The sequence below is a fragment of the Vanacampus margaritifer genome, unplaced genomic scaffold, assembly GCF_051991255.1.
Source record: "Vanacampus margaritifer isolate UIUO_Vmar unplaced genomic scaffold, RoL_Vmar_1.0 HiC_scaffold_21, whole genome shotgun sequence".
Classification (NCBI taxonomy): Eukaryota; Metazoa; Chordata; class Actinopteri; order Syngnathiformes; family Syngnathidae; genus Vanacampus; species Vanacampus margaritifer.
The window spans coordinates 3221306-3230203 of record NW_027520731.1 but is presented as its reverse complement, the minus strand read 5'-3'; positions in this window follow the sequence as shown (position 1 = coordinate 3230203).

Genomic DNA, 8898 nt, shown 5'->3' with positions numbered 1-8898 from the left:
TTTCAAACTAGGGTTTCAAATTAGGCTTAGGGTTTCAAACTAGGGTTTTACATTAGGGTTATGGTTTCAAACAAGGGTTTTACATTAGGGTTAGGGTTTCAAACTAGGGTTTAACATTAGGTTAGGGTTTCAAACTAGGGTTTTACATTAGGATTAGGGTTACAAACAAGGCTTTAACATTAGGGTTAGGCTTTCAAACTAGGGTTTTACATTAGGGTTAGGGTTTTAAACAAGGATTTTACATTAGGGTTAGGGTTTCAAACTAGGGTTTCAAATTAGGGTTAGCGTTTCAAACTAGTGTTTTACATTAGGGTTAGTGCTTCAAACTAGGGTTTTACATTAGGGTTAGGGTTTCAAACTAGGGTTTTACATTAGGGTTAGGGTTTCAAACTAGGGTTTTACATTAGGGTTAGGGTTACAAACTAGGGTTTTACATTAGGGTTAGGGTTTCAAACTAGGGTTTTACATTAGGGTTAGGGTTTCAAACTAGGGTTTCAATTTAGGGTTAGGGTTTCAAACTAGGGTTTATTATTAGGGTTAGGGTTTCAAACTAGGGTTTTACATTAGGGTTAGGGTTTCAAACTAGGGTTTAACATTAGGGTTAGGGTTTCAAACTAGTGTTTTACTTTAGGGTTAATGCTTCAAACTAGTGTTTTACATTAGGGTTAGTGTTTCAAACTAGGGTTTTACATTTGGGTTAGGGTTACAAACTAGGGTTTTTTATGAGGGTTAGGGTTTCAAACTAAGGTTTCACATTAGAGTTAGGATTTCAAACAGGGGTTTCAAATTAGGGTTAGGGTTTCAAACTAGGGTTTCAAATTAGGGTTACGGTTTCAAACTAGGGTTTATCATTAGGGTTAGGGTTTCAAACTAGGGTTTTACATTAGGGTTAGGTTTTCAAACTAGGGTTTCAAATTACGGTTAGGGTTTCAAACTAGGGTTTCAAATTAGGGTTAGGGTTACAAACAAGGGGTTTTACGTTAGGGTTAGGGTTTCAAACTAGGGTTTTACATTAGGGTTAGGGTTTCAAACTCGGGTTTCAAATTAGGGTTAGGGTTTCAAACTAGGGCTTTACATTAGGGTTAGGGTTTAAAACTAGGGTTTCAAATTAGGCTTAGGGTTTCAATCTAGGGTTTTGTTTTAGGGTTAGGGTTTCAAACAAGGGTTTTACATTAGGGTTAGGGTTTCAAACTAGGGTTTTACCTTAGGGTTAGGATTTCAAACTTGGGTTTAAATTTAGGGTTAGTGTTTCAAACTAGGGTTTATCATTAGGGTTAGGGTTTCAAACTAGGGTTTTACATTAAGTTTAGGGTTTCAAACTAGGGTTTTACATTAGAGTTAGGGTTTCAAACTATAGTTTTACATTAGGGTTAGGGTTTCAAACTAGGGTTTTACATTAGGTTTAGGGTTTCAAACTAGGGTTTTACATTAGGGTTAGGGTTTAAAAACAGGGGTTAAAAATTAGGGTTAGGGTTTCACACTAGGGTTTTACATTAGGGTTAGGTTTTCAAACTAGGGTTTTACACTAGGGTTAGGGTTTCAAACAAGGGTTTTACATTAGGGTTAGGGTTTCAAAACAGTCATTTTACATTAGGGTTAGGGTTACAAACTAGGGTTTTACATTAGGGTTAGGGTTTCAAACTAGGGTTTTACATTAGGGTTAGGGTTTCAAACTAGGGTTTCTAATTAGGGTTAGGGTTTCAAACTAGGGTTTTACATTAGGGTTAGGGTTTCAAACTAGGGTTTAGAATTAGGGTTAGGGTTTCAAACTAGGGTTTCAAATTAGGCTTAGGGTTTCAATCTCGGGATTTGTTTTAGGGTTAGGGTTTCAAACTAGGGTTTTACATTAGGTTTAGGGTTTCAAACTAGGGTTTTACATTAGGGTTAGGGTTACAAACTAGGGTTTTACATTAGGGTTAGGGTTTCAAACTAGGGTTTTACATTAGGGTTAGGGTTTCAAAGTAGGGTTTCAATTTATGGTTAGGGTTTCAAACTAGGGTTTATCATTAGGGTTAGGGTTTCAAACTAGGGTTTTACATTAGGGTTAGGGTTTCAAACTAGGGCTTATAATTAGGGTTAGGGTTTCAAACTAGTGTTTTACATTAGGGTTAATGCTTCAAACTAGGGTTTTACATTAGGGTTGGGTTTCAAACTAGGGCTTTACATTTGGGTTAGGGTTACAAACAAGGGTTTTACATTAGGGTTAGGGTTTCAAACTAGGGTTTTGCATTAGGGTTAGGGTTTCAAATTAGGGTTTTATATTAGGGTTAGGGTTTCAAACTAGGGTTTAACAATAGGGTTAGGGTTTAAAACTAGGGTTTTATATTAGGGTTAGGGTTTCAAACTAGGGTTTCAAATTAGGGTTAGGGTATCAAATTGAGGTTTTACATTAGGACTAGGGTTTCAAACTAGGGTTTTACATTATTGTTAGTGTTTCAAACTATGGTTTCAAATTAGGTTTAAGGTTTCAAACTAAAATTTTACATTAGGGTTAAGGTTTCAAACTAGGGTTTTACATTACGGTTAGGGTTTCAAACTAGGGTTTCAAATTAGGGTTAGGGTTTCAAACTATGGTTTTACATTAGGGTTAGGGTTTCAAACTAGGGTTTTACATTAGGGTTAGGGTTTCAAACTAGGGTTTTACATTAGGGTTAGGGTTTCAAACAAGGTTTTACATTAGGGTTAAGGTTACAAACTAGGGTTTACATTAGGGTTAGTGTTTCAAACAAGTGTTTTACATTAGGGTTAGGATTTCAAACTAGGGTTTCAAATTAGGGTTAGGTTTTCAAAATAGGGTTTTATATTAGGGTTAGGGTTTCAAACTAGGGTTTCAAATTAGGGTTAAGGTTTCAAACAAGGGTTTTACATTAGAGTTAGGGTTTCAAACAAGGGTTTTACATTAGGGTTAGGGTTTCAAACTAGGGTTTTACATTAGGTTTAGGGTTTCAAATTAGGGTTTCAAATTAGGGTTTGGGTTTCAAATTGAGGTTTTACATTAGGATTAGGGTTACAACATAGGGTTTTACATTAGGGTTAGGGTTTCAAACTAGGGTTTTACATTATGGTTAATGCTTCAAACTAGTGTTTTACATTAGGGTTAGGGTTTCAAACTAGGGTTTTACATTAGGGTTAGTGCTTCAAACTAGGGTTTAACATTAGGGTTAGGGTTTCAAACTAGTGTTTTATATTAGGGTTAGGGTTTCAAACTAGGGTTTTACATTAGGGTTAGGGTTTCAAACTAGGGTTTTACATTAGGGTTAGGGTTACAAACTAGGGTTATACATTAGGGTTAGGGTTACAAACTAGGGTTTTACATTAGGGTTAGGGTTTCAAACTAGGGATTTACATTAGTGTTAGGGTTTCAAACTAGGGTTTAACATTAGGGTTAGGGTTTCAAACTAGGGTTTCAATTTAGGGTAAGGGTTTCAAACTAGGGTTTTACATTAGAGTTAGGGTTTCAAAATAGGGTTTTATATTAGGGTAAGGGTTTCAAACTAGGGTTTCAAATCAGGGTTAGGGTTTCAAACAAGGGTTTTACATTAGGGTTAGGGTTTCAAACAAGGGTTTTACATTAGGGTTAGGGTTTCAATCTAGGGTTTTACATTAGGTTTAGGGTTTCAAACTAGGGTTTCAAATTAGGGTTTGGGTTTCAAATTGAGGTTTTACATTAGGATTAGGGTTACAAACTAGGGTTTTACATTAGGGTTAGGGTTACAAATTATGTTTGGGGTTTCAAACTAGGGTTTTACATTAGGGTTAGGGTTTCAAACTAGGGTTTTACATTGGGGTTAGTGCTTCAAACTAGGGTTTAACATTAGGGTTAGGGTTTCAAACTAGGGTTTCAAATTAGGGTTAGGGTTTGAAACTAGGGTTTTACATTAGGGTAAGGATTTCAAACAAGGGTTTTACATTAGGGTTAGGGTTTCAAAACAGGGTTTTAAAATTAAGGTTAGGGTTTCAAACTAGGGTTTTACATTAGGGTGAGGGTTTCAAACTCGGGTTTCAAATTAGGGTTTGGGTTTCAAACTAGGGTTTTACATTAGGGTTAGGGTTACAAACTAGGGTTTTACATTAGGGTTAGGGTTATAAACTAGGGTTTTACATTAGGGTTAGGGTTTCAAACTAGGGATTTACATTAGGGTTAGGGTTTCAAATTAGGGTTTCAATTTAGGGTAAGGGTTTCAAATTACGGTTCATCATTAGGGTTAGGGTTTCAAACTAGGGTTTTAAATTAGGGTTAGGGTTTCAAACTAGGGATTAACATTAGGGTTAGGGTTTCAAACTAGGGTTTCAATTTAGGGTAAGGGTTTCAAACTAGGGTTTTACATTAGGGTTAGGGTTTCAAAATAGGGTTTTATATTAGGGTTAGGGTTTCAAACTAGGGTTTCAAATCAGGGTTAGGGTTTCAAACAAGGGTTTTACATTAGGGTTAGGGTTTCAAACAAGGGTTTTACATTAGGGTAAGTGTTTCAAAACAGGGGTTAAAAATTAGGGTTAGGGTTTCACACTAGGGTTTTACATTAGGGTTAGGTTTTCAAACTAGGGTTTTACATTAGGTTTAGGGTTTCAAACAAGGGTTTTACATTAGGGTTAGGGTTTCAAAACAGTCATTTTACATTAGGGTTAGGTTTTCAAACTAGGGTTTTACATTAGGGTTAGGGTTTCAAACTAGGGTTTTGTTTTAGGGTTAGGGTTTCAAACAAGGGTTTTACATTAGGGTTAGGGTTTCAAACTAGGGTTTTACATTAGAGTTAGGGTTACAAACTAGGGTTTTACATTAGGGTTAGGGTTTCAAACTAGGGTTTTACATTAGGGTTAGGGTTTCAAACTATGGTTTTACATTAGGGTTAGGGTTACAAACTAGGGTTTTACATTAGGGTTAGGGTTTCAAACTAGGGTTTTACATTTGGGTTAGGGTTTCAAACTAGGGTTTCTAATTAGGGTTAGGGTTTCAAACTAGGGTTTTACATTAGGGTTAGGGTTTCAAACTAGGGTTTCAAATTAGGGTTAGGGTTTCAAACTAGGGTTTCAAATTAGGCTTAGGGTTTCATTCTCGGGTTTTGTTTTAGGGTTAGGGTTTCAAACAAGGGTTTTACATTAGGGTTAGGGTTTCAAACTAGGGTTTTACATTAGCTTTAGGGTTTCAAACTAGGGTTTTACATTAGGGTTAGGGTTACAAACTAGGGTTTTACATTAGGGTTAGGGTTTCAAACTAGGGTTTTACATTAGGGTTAGGGTTTCAAACTAGGGTTTTACATTAGGGTTAGGGTTTCAAAGTAGGGTTTCAATTTATGGTTAGGGTTTCAAACTAGGGTTTATCATTAGGGTTAGGGTTTCAAACTAGGGTTTTACATTAGGGTTAGGGTTTCAAACTAGGGCTTATAATTAGGGTTAGGGTTTCAAACTAGTGTTTTACATTAGGGTTAATGCTTCAAACTAGGGTTTTACATTAGGGTTGGGTTTCAAACTAGGGCTTTACATTTGGGTTAGGGTTACAAACAAGGGTTTTACATTAGGGTTAGGGTTTCAAACTAGGGTTTTGCATTAGGGTTAGGGTTTCAAATTAGGGTTTTATATTAGGGTTAGGGTTTCAAACTAGGGTTTAACAATAGGGTTAGGGTTTAAAACTAGGGTTTTATATTAGGGTTAGGGTTTCAAACTAGGGTTTCAAATTAGGGTTAGGGTATCAAATTGAGGTTTTACATTAGGACTAGGGTTTCAAACTAGGGTTTTACATTATTGTTAGTGTTTCAAACTATGGTTTCAAATTAGGTTTAAGGTTTCAAACTAAAATTTTACATTAGGGTTAAGGTTTCAAACTAGGGTTTTACATTACGGTTAGGGTTTCAAACTAGGGTTTCAAATTAGGGTTAGGGTTTCAAACTATGGTTTTACATTAGGGTTAGGGTTTCAAACTAGGGTTTTACATTAGGGTTAGGGTTTCAAACTAGGGTTTTACATTAGGGTTAGGGTTTCAAACAAGGTTTTACATTAGGGTTAAGGTTACAAACTAGGGTTTACATTAGGGTTAGTGTTTCAAACAAGTGTTTTACATTAGGGTTAGGATTTCAAACTAGGGTTTCAAATTAGGGTTAGGTTTTCAAAATAGGGTTTTATATTAGGGTTAGGGTTTCAAACTAGGGTTTCAAATTAGGGTTAAGGTTTCAAACAAGGGTTTTACATTAGAGTTAGGGTTTCAAACAAGGGTTTTACATTAGGGTTAGGGTTTCAAACTAGGGTTTTACATTAGGTTTAGGGTTTCAAATTAGGGTTTCAAATTAGGGTTTGGGTTTCAAATTGAGGTTTTACATTAGGATTAGGGTTACAACATAGGGTTTTACATTAGGGTTAGGGTTTCAAACTAGGGTTTTACATTATGGTTAATGCTTCAAACTAGTGTTTTACATTAGGGTTAGGGTTTCAAACTAGGGTTTTACATTAGGGTTAGTGCTTCAAACTAGGGTTTAACATTAGGGTTAGGGTTTCAAACTAGTGTTTTATATTAGGGTTAGGGTTTCAAACTAGGGTTTTACATTAGGGTTAGGGTTTCAAACTAGGGTTTTACATTAGGGTTAGGGTTACAAACTAGGGTTATACATTAGGGTTAGGGTTACAAACTAGGGTTTTACATTAGGGTTAGGGTTTCAAACTAGGGATTTACATTAGTGTTAGGGTTTCAAACTAGGGTTTAACATTAGGGTTAGGGTTTCAAACTAGGGTTTCAATTTAGGGTAAGGGTTTCAAACTAGGGTTTTACATTAGAGTTAGGGTTTCAAAATAGGGTTTTATATTAGGGTAAGGGTTTCAAACTAGGGTTTCAAATCAGGGTTAGGGTTTCAAACAAGGGTTTTACATTAGGGTTAGGGTTTCAAACAAGGGTTTTACATTAGGGTTAGGGTTTCAATCTAGGGTTTTACATTAGGTTTAGGGTTTCAAACTAGGGTTTCAAATTAGGGTTTGGGTTTCAAATTGAGGTTTTACATTAGGATTAGGGTTACAAACTAGGGTTTTACATTAGGGTTAGGGTTACAAATTATGTTTGGGGTTTCAAACTAGGGTTTTACATTAGGGTTAGGGTTTCAAACTAGGGTTTTACATTGGGGTTAGTGCTTCAAACTAGGGTTTAACATTAGGGTTAGGGTTTCAAACTAGGGTTTTACATTATGGTTAGGGTTTCAAACAAGGGTTTACTATTAGGGTTAGGGTTTTTAAACTAGGGTTTCAAATTAGGGTTAGGGTTTCAAACTAGGTTTTTACATTAGGGTAAGGGTTTCAAACTAGGTTTTCAAATTAGGGTTAGGGTTTCAAACTAGGGTTTTATATTAGGGTTAGGGTTTCAAACTAGGGTTTCAAATTAGGGTTAGGGTTTGAAACTAGGGTTTTACATTAGGGTAAGGATTTCAAACAAGGGTTTTACATTAGGGTTAGGGTTTCAAAACAGGGGTTTAAAATTAAGGTTAGGGTTTCAAACTAGGGTTTTACATTAGGGTGAGGGTTTCAAACTCGGGTTTCAAATTAGGGTTTGGGTTTCAAACTAGGGTTTTACATTAGGGTTAGGGTTACAAACTAGGGTTTTACATTAGGGTTAGGGTTATAAACTAGGGTTTTACATTAGGGTTAGGGTTTCAAACTAGGGATTTACATTAGGGTTAGGGTTTCAAATTAGGGTTTCAATTTAGGGTAAGGGTTTCAAATTACGGTTCATCATTAGGGTTAGGGTTTCAAACTAGGGTTTTAAATTAGGGTTAGGGTTTCAAACTAGGGATTAACATTAGGGTTAGGGTTTCAAACTAGGGTTTCAATTTAGGGTAAGGGTTTCAAACTAGGGTTTTACATTAGGGTTAGGGTTTCAAAATAGGGTTTTATATTAGGGTTAGGGTTTCAAACTAGGGTTTCAAATCAGGGTTAGGGTTTCAAACAAGGGTTTTACATTAGGGTTAGGGTTTCAAACAAGGGTTTTACATTAGGGTAAGTGTTTCAAAACAGGGGTTAAAAATTAGGGTTAGGGTTTCACACTAGGGTTTTACATTAGGGTTAGGTTTTCAAACTAGGGTTTTACATTAGGTTTAGGGTTTCAAACAAGGGTTTTACATTAGGGTTAGGGTTTCAAAACAGTCATTTTACATTAGGGTTAGGTTTTCAAACTAGGGTTTTACATTAGGGTTAGGGTTTCAAACTAGGGTTTTGTTTTAGGGTTAGGGTTTCAAACAAGGGTTTTACATTAGGGTTAGGGTTTCAAACTAGGGTTTTACATTAGAGTTAGGGTTACAAACTAGGGTTTTACATTAGGGTTAGGGTTTCAAACTAGGGTTTTACATTAGGGTTAGGGTTTCAAACTATGGTTTTACATTAGGGTTAGGGTTACAAACTAGGGTTTTACATTAGGGTTAGGGTTTCAAACTAGGGTTTTACATTTGGGTTAGGGTTTCAAACTAGGGTTTCTAATTAGGGTTAGGGTTTCAAACTAGGGTTTTACATTAGGGTTAGGGTTTCAAACTAGGGTTTCAAATTAGGGTTAGGGTTTCAAACTAGGGTTTCAAATTAGGCTTAGGGTTTCATTCTCGGGTTTTGTTTTAGGGTTAGGGTTTCAAACAAGGGTTTTACATTAGGGTTAGGGTTTCAAACTAGGGTTTTACATTAGCTTTAGGGTTTCAAACTAGGGTTTTACATTAGGGTTAGGGTTACAAACTAGGGTTTTACATTAGGGTTAGGGTTTCAAACTAGGGTTTTACATTAGGGTTAGGGTTTCAAACTAGGGTTTCAATTTATGGTTAGAGTTTCAAACTAGGGTTTATCATTAGGGTTAGGGTTTCAAACTAGGGTTTTACATTAGGGTTAGGGTTTCAAACTAGGGCTTATAATTAGGGTTAGGGTTTCAAACTAGTGTTTTACATTAGG